A 10,608-nucleotide genomic window follows, 5' to 3' on the forward strand; every position below is an offset into this window, starting at 1 on the left:
GGTAGGAGAGTCAGACACACACACGCATGCAACAACATCACTCACACTTACTTCGGGAATTGGAGTAGTTGGTTCTGTGGGTCGGGCGGATGGGGCACCAGCATCCTCCTCCTGAATCCTCCTCATGATGGCTGCAGAAGCTGGGGTCATTGGAATTCAGTCTTCAGCGAGATTGCTGTTAGCCTGGTTTCCATCTCTGTTCAGCTATTACATCACACTCCTTGCCACTCCTGTCATTTGCCAATGGATATGCAGGATAGGAACACTCCATTCCAGCTAAACAATGGACATTTTATGGCAAAAATACACATTTTCATACACGTCTAAAATCTATGAATAAAAAATGTGAGAACAGTAATATTTTACACACACATGAACATACCCATAAGCAATGATTTCTGATTTTAAAAAACACAAATGTCAAAAACTTGTGGATATAGAGTTTCAGAATTGAACTCTTCAAATATACAGTGGATATACAATTGATATACACTGAGTGTACAAAACATTAGGAACAGCTGCTCTTTTCATGACATAGACTGGCCGGGTGAATCGAAGTGAAAGCTATGATCCATTATTGATGTCACTTGTTAAATCCACTTCAATCAGTGTAGATGAAGGGGAGGAGACAGGGTAAATAACTATTTTTTTATGTATTAAGTATCAAAATAAAGTATAAATAATTTCAAATTGTTTTGTTTTTTTACAGATAGCCAGTGTAACACTCCAACACTCAGACATAATTTACAAATTAAGCATGTGTGTTTAGTGAGTCCTCCAGATCAAAGGCAGTGGGGATGACCATGGATCTTCTCTTGATAAGTGCTTGAATTGGATCATTTTCCTGTCCTGCTAATCATTCAGAATGTCACTTTTGGGTGACAGGGAAAATGTATGGAGTAAAAAGTACAGAATTTTCTTTACGAATGTAGTGAAGTAAAAGTAAAAGTTGTTCTAAAATAAAGTACAGATACACGAAAAAAAAACAACTTAGTACTTAGTAAAACAAAAGTAGTACTTTAAAGTACTTTACACCACTGAACATGGGCCAGCATCCCTGTGGAACGCTTTCAACACCTTGCAGAGTCCATGAATAGACTTATGTCTTCCGTAGGTACTATGAGTGTAGTCTGGCCCAGGGGTGCAAAGGTGAATGGCAAGGCACTGGAGTGATGAACCATCCTTGCCATCTCCCCGCGGGGACTCTCTGCCACTATTACGGGGGCTGAGAGTTTCTCTCTCTCTCTCCAAAGACTGGAGTTGAAAAGATGGGCAGATTAAAGTTCCAGTGTTGTGTCACAAATGTAATTATCTTTGTAAGGGTATGTGGATGAAAGCTCCTGATTCAGCTGATCTTTTCCTCAAACTCATTCTAGACTAGCAAAGGTTTGTGGTGAACACCATCATTTAGGTCAACTGTGACTGATTGGACAGTTAACCAGTACTGAAACAAGCAATACCTTTGGTTGTCTTGTACCCTTAACATAATGTTATGAAGCTGAGTCCTGCTGTTGCCTTATCTTGTACATCATAGCTATTTATTTGACCGTTAGTTGACCGTTAGGGCAGTACACATCCATCCACATTTATTTTTTGCTGCTCAGATAGCAGATGTTTGAAGTTGGTGAGGGAGATAAAAGTCTCCAACTTCAGCAATTTTTGCAATTCGTTCCAGTCACAGGCAGCAGAGAACTGGAACGAAAGGCGGCCAAATGAGGTGTTGGCTTTAGGGATGATCAGTGAGATACACCTGCTGGAGCACGTGCTACGGGTGGGTGTTGCCATCGTGACCAGTGAACTGAGATAAGGCGGAGCTTTACCTAGCATGGACTTGTAGATGACCTGGAGCCAGTGGGTCTGGCGACGAATATGTAGCGAGGGCCAGCCGACTAGAGCAGACAGGTCGCAGTGGTAGGTGGTATAAGGTGCTTTAGTGACAAAACGGATGGCACTGTGATAAACTGCATCCAGTTTGCTGAGTAGAGTGTTGGAAGCTATTTTGTAGATGACATCGCCGAAGTCGATGATCGGTAGGATAGTCAGTTTTACTAGGGTAAGTTTGGCGGCGTGAGTGAAGGAGGCTTTGTTGCGGAATAGAAAGCCGACTCTAGATTTGATTTTCGATTGGAGATGTTTGATATGAGTCTGGAAGGAGACTTTACAGTCTAGCCAGACACCTAGGTACTTATAGATGTCCACATATTCAAGGTCGGAACCATCCAGGGTGGTGATGCTGGTCAGGCGTGCGGGTGCAGGCAGCGAACGGTTGAAAAGCATGCATTTGGTTTTACTAGCGTTTAAGAGCAGTTGGAGGCCACGGAAGGAGTGTTGTATGGCATTGAAGCTCGTTTGGAGGTTAGATAGCACAGTGTCCAAGGACGGGCCGGAAGTATATAGAATGGTGTCGTCTGCGTAGAGGTGGATCAGGGAATCGCCCGTAGCAAGAGCAACATCATTGATATATACAGAGAAAAGAGTCGGCCCGAGAATTGAACCCTGTGGCACCCCCATAGAGACTGCCAGAGGACCGGACAGCATGCCCTCCGATTTGACACACTGAACTCTGTCTGCACATAGTGAGTGTGTGTTCTCAAATCCATCTTACAATGGGAGGAAGGAAGTGAGTTGAAAATGTAATCTTCACTAACCATGCATGGACAAACATGATCATGATTTTCAAGGTGCAACCAATATATGTTGCAAGAAGTTCACATGATCTTCTACAGCAGGGTTCCCCTACTGGCAGCCCACATTTGGCCTGTGCTTGGTTTTATTCCCCACTACGTTTTTTGAGCTAAATTAATATAAGTTGTATTTTTATTGTTGGATATCAACTGTAAAAACACCAGAAAATCAGCTCAAGTGACTTAAATTTTGGAACTCTGTTCAAGTATTCCCCTGCGTATTAGAGCCACTTGACCATACACACAATTAATCCATGTTAGAAATGATTGTTTGTCAAACATTATATCTGTTTGGGCTTCTTGTTATCAATTTGCAGTCTGCAAATTAGTAATGATGTTTTCCCGCTCTCCGACCATCCACGGCTGAATCAATGTGACGATCCTTGTTGAACAGGTAGATAATGACGTCTAAGTGTTTGCTTGTTACAACAACTCACGAGACAGGACCCCTGCATGCAAGGGGTGTATTATTTCATAATTGTAGGCTCTTCTTTTGTTATCATTTGGCTTTTTATTAGTTTCCATGGTTCTCATCTATAGTCCTGCCAGTGACTATATAAGTCTGGTACAAAAGTCAAGATCTACATCAGATATATTAGAAACCAGAATGGTTGACATGTAATTTTTTTAGCAGTTCACAAATTGCCACTTCTGCCTCCCAATTGTGTCATTCTGCTTTGCCCAAAAAAACCAAATTGCCCAAAACCTGTTGTCTTTAACTCCTTATTTATTTTTCTGCAGTATTTTTGTCCTACCACTGCATGTATTGATATTTTCTTCCAGCTACTAAAACGTTGTCGTCATTGAATGGACGTTCCGTTATTTGCCAGCAGATGGCACACAATTACACATAATGTAATTACAAAGGACAATAATATTATGACACATTGTGTCCAGTGACTAACAGACGTCGTCCGTTAATTAAACTCAGATCACTCTTTTTACCTATTTTGAATTCTAAAATAATTCGTTGTGTTATGTATTATCTTGACTTTCATGCAGGAATTCAATCTTCAGTGAGATTGCTGTTAGCCTGGTTTCCATCTCTGATCAGCTATTACATTCCACTCCTTGCCACCCCTGTCATTTGCAAATGTATATGCAGGAAACGAACGTTCTATTCCAGATAAACAATGGATTTTTCGCAATTAGCAACAACAACAAAAACACATTTGCTTACACGTCTATTGGCCAACGTGCAATAATTGGAAAACAAAATTGATGATATACGATTAAAAACTGTAATATCTTATGTTTCAGAGTCGTGGCTGAGCAACGACACAGATAATATAGAGTTGACAGGATTTTTCCATGCGTCAGCAGGACAGAGAAGCTACATCTGGTAAGACAAGGGGCAGGGGTGAGGTAGAGTACCTTATGATAAGCTGCAGACCACACTATCTACAAAGAGAGTCCTCATCTATATTATTCGTCGTAGACGTCTATTTACCACCACAAACCGATGCTGGCACTAAGACCGCACTCAACAAGCTGTATAAGGCCATAAGGAAAAAAGAAAATGCTCATCCAGAAGTGGCACTCCGAGTGGCCGACTTTAATGCAGGAACACTTAAATCTGTCTTATCTCATTTCTACCAGCATGTCACGTGCAACCAAAGGAGAAAAAAAACTCTAGACCACCTTAACTCCACACGCAGAGAGGCATACAAAGCTCTCTCTCGCCCTCCATTTGGCAAATCTGACCATAATTCTATCCAAATCAAATCAAATCAAATCAAATGTATTTGTCACATACACATGGTTAGCAGATGTTAATGCGAGTGTAGCGAAATGCTTGTGCTTCTAGTTCCGACAATGCAGTAATAACGAACAAGTAATCTAACTAACAATTCCAAAAAAAACTACTGTCTTATACACAGTGTAAGGGGATAAAGAATATGTACATAAGGATATATGAATGAGTGATGGTACAGAGCAGCATAGGCAAGATACAGTAGATGATATCGAGTACAGTATATACATATGAGATGAGTATGTAAACCAAGTGGCATAGTTAAAGTGGCTAGTGATACATGTATTACATAAGGATGCAGTCGATGATATAGAGTACAGTATCTACGTATGCATATGAGATGAATAATGTAGGGTAAGTAACATTATATAAGGTAGCATTGTTTAAAGTGGCTAGTGATATATTTACATCATTTCCCATCAATTCCCATGATTAAAGTGGCTGGAGTAGAGTCAGTGGCATTGACAGTGTGTTGGCAGTAGCCACTCAATGTTAGTGGTGGCTGTTTAACAGTCTGATGGCCTTGAGATAGAAGCTGTTTTTCAGTCTCTCGGTCCCAGCTTTGATGCACCTGTACTGACCTCGCCTTCTGGATGACAGCGGGGTGAACAGGCAGTGGCTCGGGTGGTTGATGTCCTTGATGATCTTTATGGCCTTCCTGTAGCATCGGGTGGTGTAGGTGTCCTGGAGGGCAGGTAGTTTGCCCCCGGTGATGCGTTGTGCAGACCTCACTACCCTCTGGAGAGCCTTACGGTTGAGGGCGGTGCAGTTGCCATACCAGGCGGTGATACAGCCCGCCAGGATGCTCTCGATTGTGCATCTGTAGAAGTTTGTGAGTGCTTTTGGTGACAAGCCGAATTTCTTCAGCCTCCTGAGGTTGAAGAGGCGCTGCTGCGCCTTCCTCACGATGCTGTCTGTGTGAGTGGACCAATTCAGTTTGTCTGTGATGTGTATGCCGAGGAACTTAAAACTTGCTACCCTCTCCACTACTGTTCCATCGATGTGGATGGGGGGGTGTTCCCTCTGCTGTTTCCTGAAGTCCACAATCATCTCCTTAGTTTTGTTGACGTTGAGTGTGAGGTTATTTTCCTGACACCACACTCCGAGGGCCCTCACCTCCTCCCTGTAGGCCGTCTCGTCGTTGTTGGTAATCAAGCCTACCACTGTTGTGTCGTCCGCAAACTTGATGATTGAGTTGGAGGCGTGCGTGGCCACGCAGTCGTGGGTGAACAGGGAGTACAGGAGAGGGCTCAGAACGCACCCTTGTGGGGCCCCAGTGTTGAGGATCAGCGGGGAGGAGATGTTGTTGCCTACCCTCACCACCTGGGGGCGGCCCGTCAGGAAGTCCAGTACCCAGTTGCACAGGGCGGGGTCGAGACCCAGGGTCTCGAGCTTGATGACGAGCTTGGAGGGTACTATGGTGTTGAATGCCGAGCTGTAGTCGATGAACAGCATTCTCACATAGGTATTCCTCTTGTCCAGATGGGTTAGGGCAGTGTGCAGTGTGGTTGAGATTGCATCGTCTGTGGACCTATTTGGGCGGTAAGCAAATTGGAGTGGGTCAAGGGTGTCAGGTAGGGTGGAGGTGATATGGTCCTTGACTAGTCTCTCAAAGCACTTCATGATGACGGATGTGAGTGCTACGGGGCGGTAGTCGTTTAGCTCAGTTACCTTAGCTTTCTTGGGAACAGGAACAATGGTGGCCCTCTTGAAGCATGTGGGAACAGCAGACTGGTATAGGGATTGGTTGAATATGTCCGTAAACACACCGGCCAGCTGGTCTGCGCATGCTCTGAGGGCGCGGCTGGGGATGCCGTCTGGGCCTGCAGCCTTGCGAGGGTTAACACGTTTAAATGTCTTACTCACTTCGGCTGCAGTGAAGGAGAGACCGCATGTTTTCGTTGCAGGCCGTGTCAGTGGCACTGTATTGTCCTCAAAGCGGGCAAAAAAGTTGTTTAGTCTGCCTGGGAGCAAGACATCCTGGTCCGTGACTGGGCTGGGTTTCTTCCTGTAGTCCGTGATTGACTGTAGACCCTGCCACATGCCTCTTGTGTCTGAGCCGTTGAATTGAGATTCTACTTTGTCTCTGTACTGGCGCTTAGCTTGTTTGATAGCCTTGCGGAGGGAATAGCTGCACTGTTTGTATTCAGTCATGTTACCAGACACCTTGCCCTGATTAAAAGCAGTGGTTCGCGCCTTCAGTTCCACACGAATGCTGCCATCAATCCACGGTTTCTGGTTGGGGAATGTTTTAATCGTTGCTATGGGAACGACATCTTCAACGCACGTTCTAATGAACTCGCACACCGAATCAGCGTATTCGTCAATGTTGTTGGCTGACGCAATACGAAACATCTCCCAGTCCACGTGATGGAAGCAGTCTTGGAGTGTGGAGTCAGCTTGGTCGGACCAGCGTTGGACAGACCTCAGCGTGGGAGCTTCTTGTTTTAGTTTCTGTCTGTAGGCAGGGATCAACAAAATGGAGTCGTGGTCAGCTTTTCCGAAAGGGGGGCGGGGCAGGGCCTTATATGCGTCGCGGAAGTTAGAGTAACAATGATCCAGGGTCTTTCCACCCCTGGTTGCGCAATCGATATGCTGATAAAATTTAGGGAGTCTTGTTTTCAGATTAGCCTTGTTAAAATCCCCAGCTACAATGAATGCAGCCTCCGGATAAATCGTTTCCAGTTTGCAGAGAGTTAAATAAAGTTCGTTCAGAGCCATCGATGTGTCTGCTTGGGGGGGGATATATACGGCTGTGATTATAATCGAAGAGAATTCTCTTGGTAGATAATGCGGTCTACATTTGATTGTGAGGAATTCTAAATCAGGTGAACAGAAGGATTTGAGTTCCTGTATGTTTCTTTCATCACACCATGTCACGTTGGCCATAAGGCATACGCCCCCGCCCCTCTTCTTACCAGAAAGATGTTCGTTTCTGTCCGCGCGATGCGTGGAGAAACCCGCTGGCTGCACCGCTTCGGATTGCGTCTCTCCAGTGAGCCACGTTTCCGTGAAACAGAGAACGTTACAGTCTCTGATGTCCCTCTGGAATGCTACCCTTGCTCGGATTTCATCAACCTTGTTGTCAAGAGACTGGACATTGGCAAGAAGAATGCTAGGGAGTGGTGCACGATGTGCCCGTCTCCGGAGTCTGACCAGAAGACCGCTTCGTTTCCCTCTTTTTCTGAGTCGTTTTTTTGGGTCGCTGCTGTCTTCTCGGCTGTATGTGATGAAACCTAAGATGACCTGGGGTACTAGTGTAAGAAATAACACGTAAAAAAACAAAAAACTGCATAGTTTCCTAGGAACGCGAAGCGAGGCGGCCATCTCTGTCGGCGCTGGAAGTTGCCCTGATCCTCCTGATTCCTGCTTACAAGCAAAAAGCAGGAAGTATTATTGACTTGCTCAATATGGAAGTGGTCAGATGATGCGGATGCTACCCTACAGGACTGTTTTGCTAGCACAGACTGGAATATGTTCCGGGATTCATCCAATGGCAATGAGGATTATACAACCTCAGTCAACAGCTTCATCAATAAGTGCATCGATGACGTCATCCCCACAGTGACCGTACGTACATATCCCAACCGGAAGCGATAGATTACAGGCGACATCCACATCGAGCTAAAGGCTAGAGCTGCCGTTTTCAAGGAGCGGGACACTGATCCAGACTCTTATAAGAAATCCCACTATGCTCTAAGACGAACAATCAAACAGAAAAAGCGTCGATACAGAATTAAGATTGAGTCATACTACACCGGCTCTGATGCTCGTCGGATGTGGCAGGGCTTGAAGACTATTACGGACTACAAAGGGAAACCCAGCCGTGAGCTGCCCAGTGATGCAAACCTACCAGACGAGCTAAATGCCTTTTATGCTCGCTTCAAGGTAAGCAACACTGAAGCATGCATGAGAGCACCAGCTGTTCCGGACGACTGTGTGATAACGTTCTCAGTAGCCAATGTGAGCAAGACCTTTAAACAGGTCAACATTCACAAAGGCCGCAGGGCCAGACAGATTACCAGGACATGTACTCAAAGCATACGTGTCTTCACTGACATTTTCAACCTCTCCCTGACCAAGTCTGTAATACCTACATGTTTCAAGCAAACCACCATAGTCCCTGTGCCCAAGGAAGCGAAGGTAACCTTCCTAAATGATTACCGCCCCGTAGCACTCACATCGGTAGCCATGACATTATTTGAAAGGCTGGTCAAGGCTCACATCAACAGCATCATCCCGGATACCCTTGACCCATGCTTAGTCCCTGTTCACCCACGACTGCATAGCCAAACACGACTCCAACACCATCATAAAGTGTGCTGACGACACAACAGTGGTAGGCCTGATTACCGACAATGATGTGAGATGGTCAAAGACCTGGCCGTGTGGTGCCAGGACAACAACCTCTCCCTCAATGTGAGCAAGACAAAGGAGCTGAACATGGACTACAGTAAAAGACGGGCCGAACAGGCCCCCATTATTAACATCAACAGGGCTGTACTGGAGTGGGTTGAGCATTTCAAGTTCCTTGGAACATCACCAATGAACGATCATGGTCCAAACACACCAAAACAGTTGTGAAGAGGGCACAACAACAACTTTTGCTCTTTCAGGAGACTGAAAAGATTTGGCATGGGTAAGGTGCTACAGAGGGGAGTGCGTACGGCCCAGTACATCACTGAGGCCAAGCTTCCTCCATTCAGGACCTATATACTAGGCAGTTTCAGAGGAAAGCCCAAACAATTGTCAAAGACTCCAGTCACCCAAGTCATAGACTGTTCTCTCTGCTACCGCATGGCAGCTTCTACCCACAAGCCATAAAGGGGTGCAAAATCAATATTAGGAAGGTGTTCCTAATGGTTTGTAGACTCAGTGTACATGTACACATGTACAGTATCAGTATAAATATATCTAAATGCAGAGAGATGAATGGTGCAAATGCAGTATAGTGCAGTTATTTTGTGTACATGCGTTACATATTTGCAGTCATGTATTGCATTTATGGTTTTAGATATCCTACTCTTTCAGGTCATTGCTCTTTATTTAGCCTCTCAAGAAGTGATCTTAGTGTTCCACACCCTTCAGGTTCATGTACCTAATGTATACATTCACTGGTCATGAGATTGATCCATGGAATTTAAAGTGATTCCACTACGATTAATTAAGGGCCTCCGCTATTATTCCACAATTACTAGTATGTTCTGAGTTTGCAACACAAGCATTGGAAAATGAAATGAAAATCCTCTGAAATGTGTGTCTTGTGCAGTTAGAGCTGGCAGTTTAATATAATTAAAGGACAGTGAATGAAATCCAGTTGGTGAAACTTTAATGATGAGCTACTCACACCGTCTTCTACACAGGCGCCTTAGTCATCTGAACTCTGCTGTAAATATTTCATAGCCACAAGTCTGTCATAGCCTCTTTCTTACACCACAACAATAACATAAGTCACATGTATAGTCCCCTGCAATGTCCTGAGAGCTATAGCTAAATAATGGACATACCAACTCTCAATATTGGGGTTTACATGCTCTTTAAAATACAATTGGGTTTGGATTTAGCCTCACCTGTCACCTGTCAATTAGGGATTAAATTGTTCTACTTTGTTAATGAAGTGAATGAAATCCAGAGGGCTGTAAATAAAGCTTATCAAGAGATCACATGACTACCAACATCTAAATGGGCCAGGGGATCATATTACATAATGAGAGAGAGATAGAGAGAGAGAGAGAGAGAGAGAGACTCCCTATAAAGTAGAGAAGACACAACCAACTTTCCTCTTGAGATTTGGGGAAATGACACAGTAACAGATATATGTCTCATCAAATTCATCAAAGGGATACTGATTTTATTCTCAGGTTAGTGCAATTTATTTGACTTACTCTGAAACAACCTTTGATGAGTAAAATTAATAAATGAGTTTGAACAAGGACATTTGTATGAGGTATCTATCCACAGTATTATTTTACATTCCTTTAAAATGAGAAAGATGTATTGATCAAGACCTTTGTTATTACACAAGAGTAAGGGCCATTCCTTTTTACATTGTTGTAATAATATAAACAATGAAATGGTCAACTCCATTATGAAGCAATTATCACATGTTAATACAATGGTGATACCACAGGAAATACACAGTTAATTCACTGGTGTAGTTAATTATTGAAA

This window comes from Oncorhynchus kisutch, linkage group LG7 (genome assembly GCF_002021735.2).
Source record: "Oncorhynchus kisutch isolate 150728-3 linkage group LG7, Okis_V2, whole genome shotgun sequence".
In the NCBI taxonomy this organism is placed as follows: domain Eukaryota; kingdom Metazoa; phylum Chordata; class Actinopteri; order Salmoniformes; family Salmonidae; genus Oncorhynchus; species Oncorhynchus kisutch.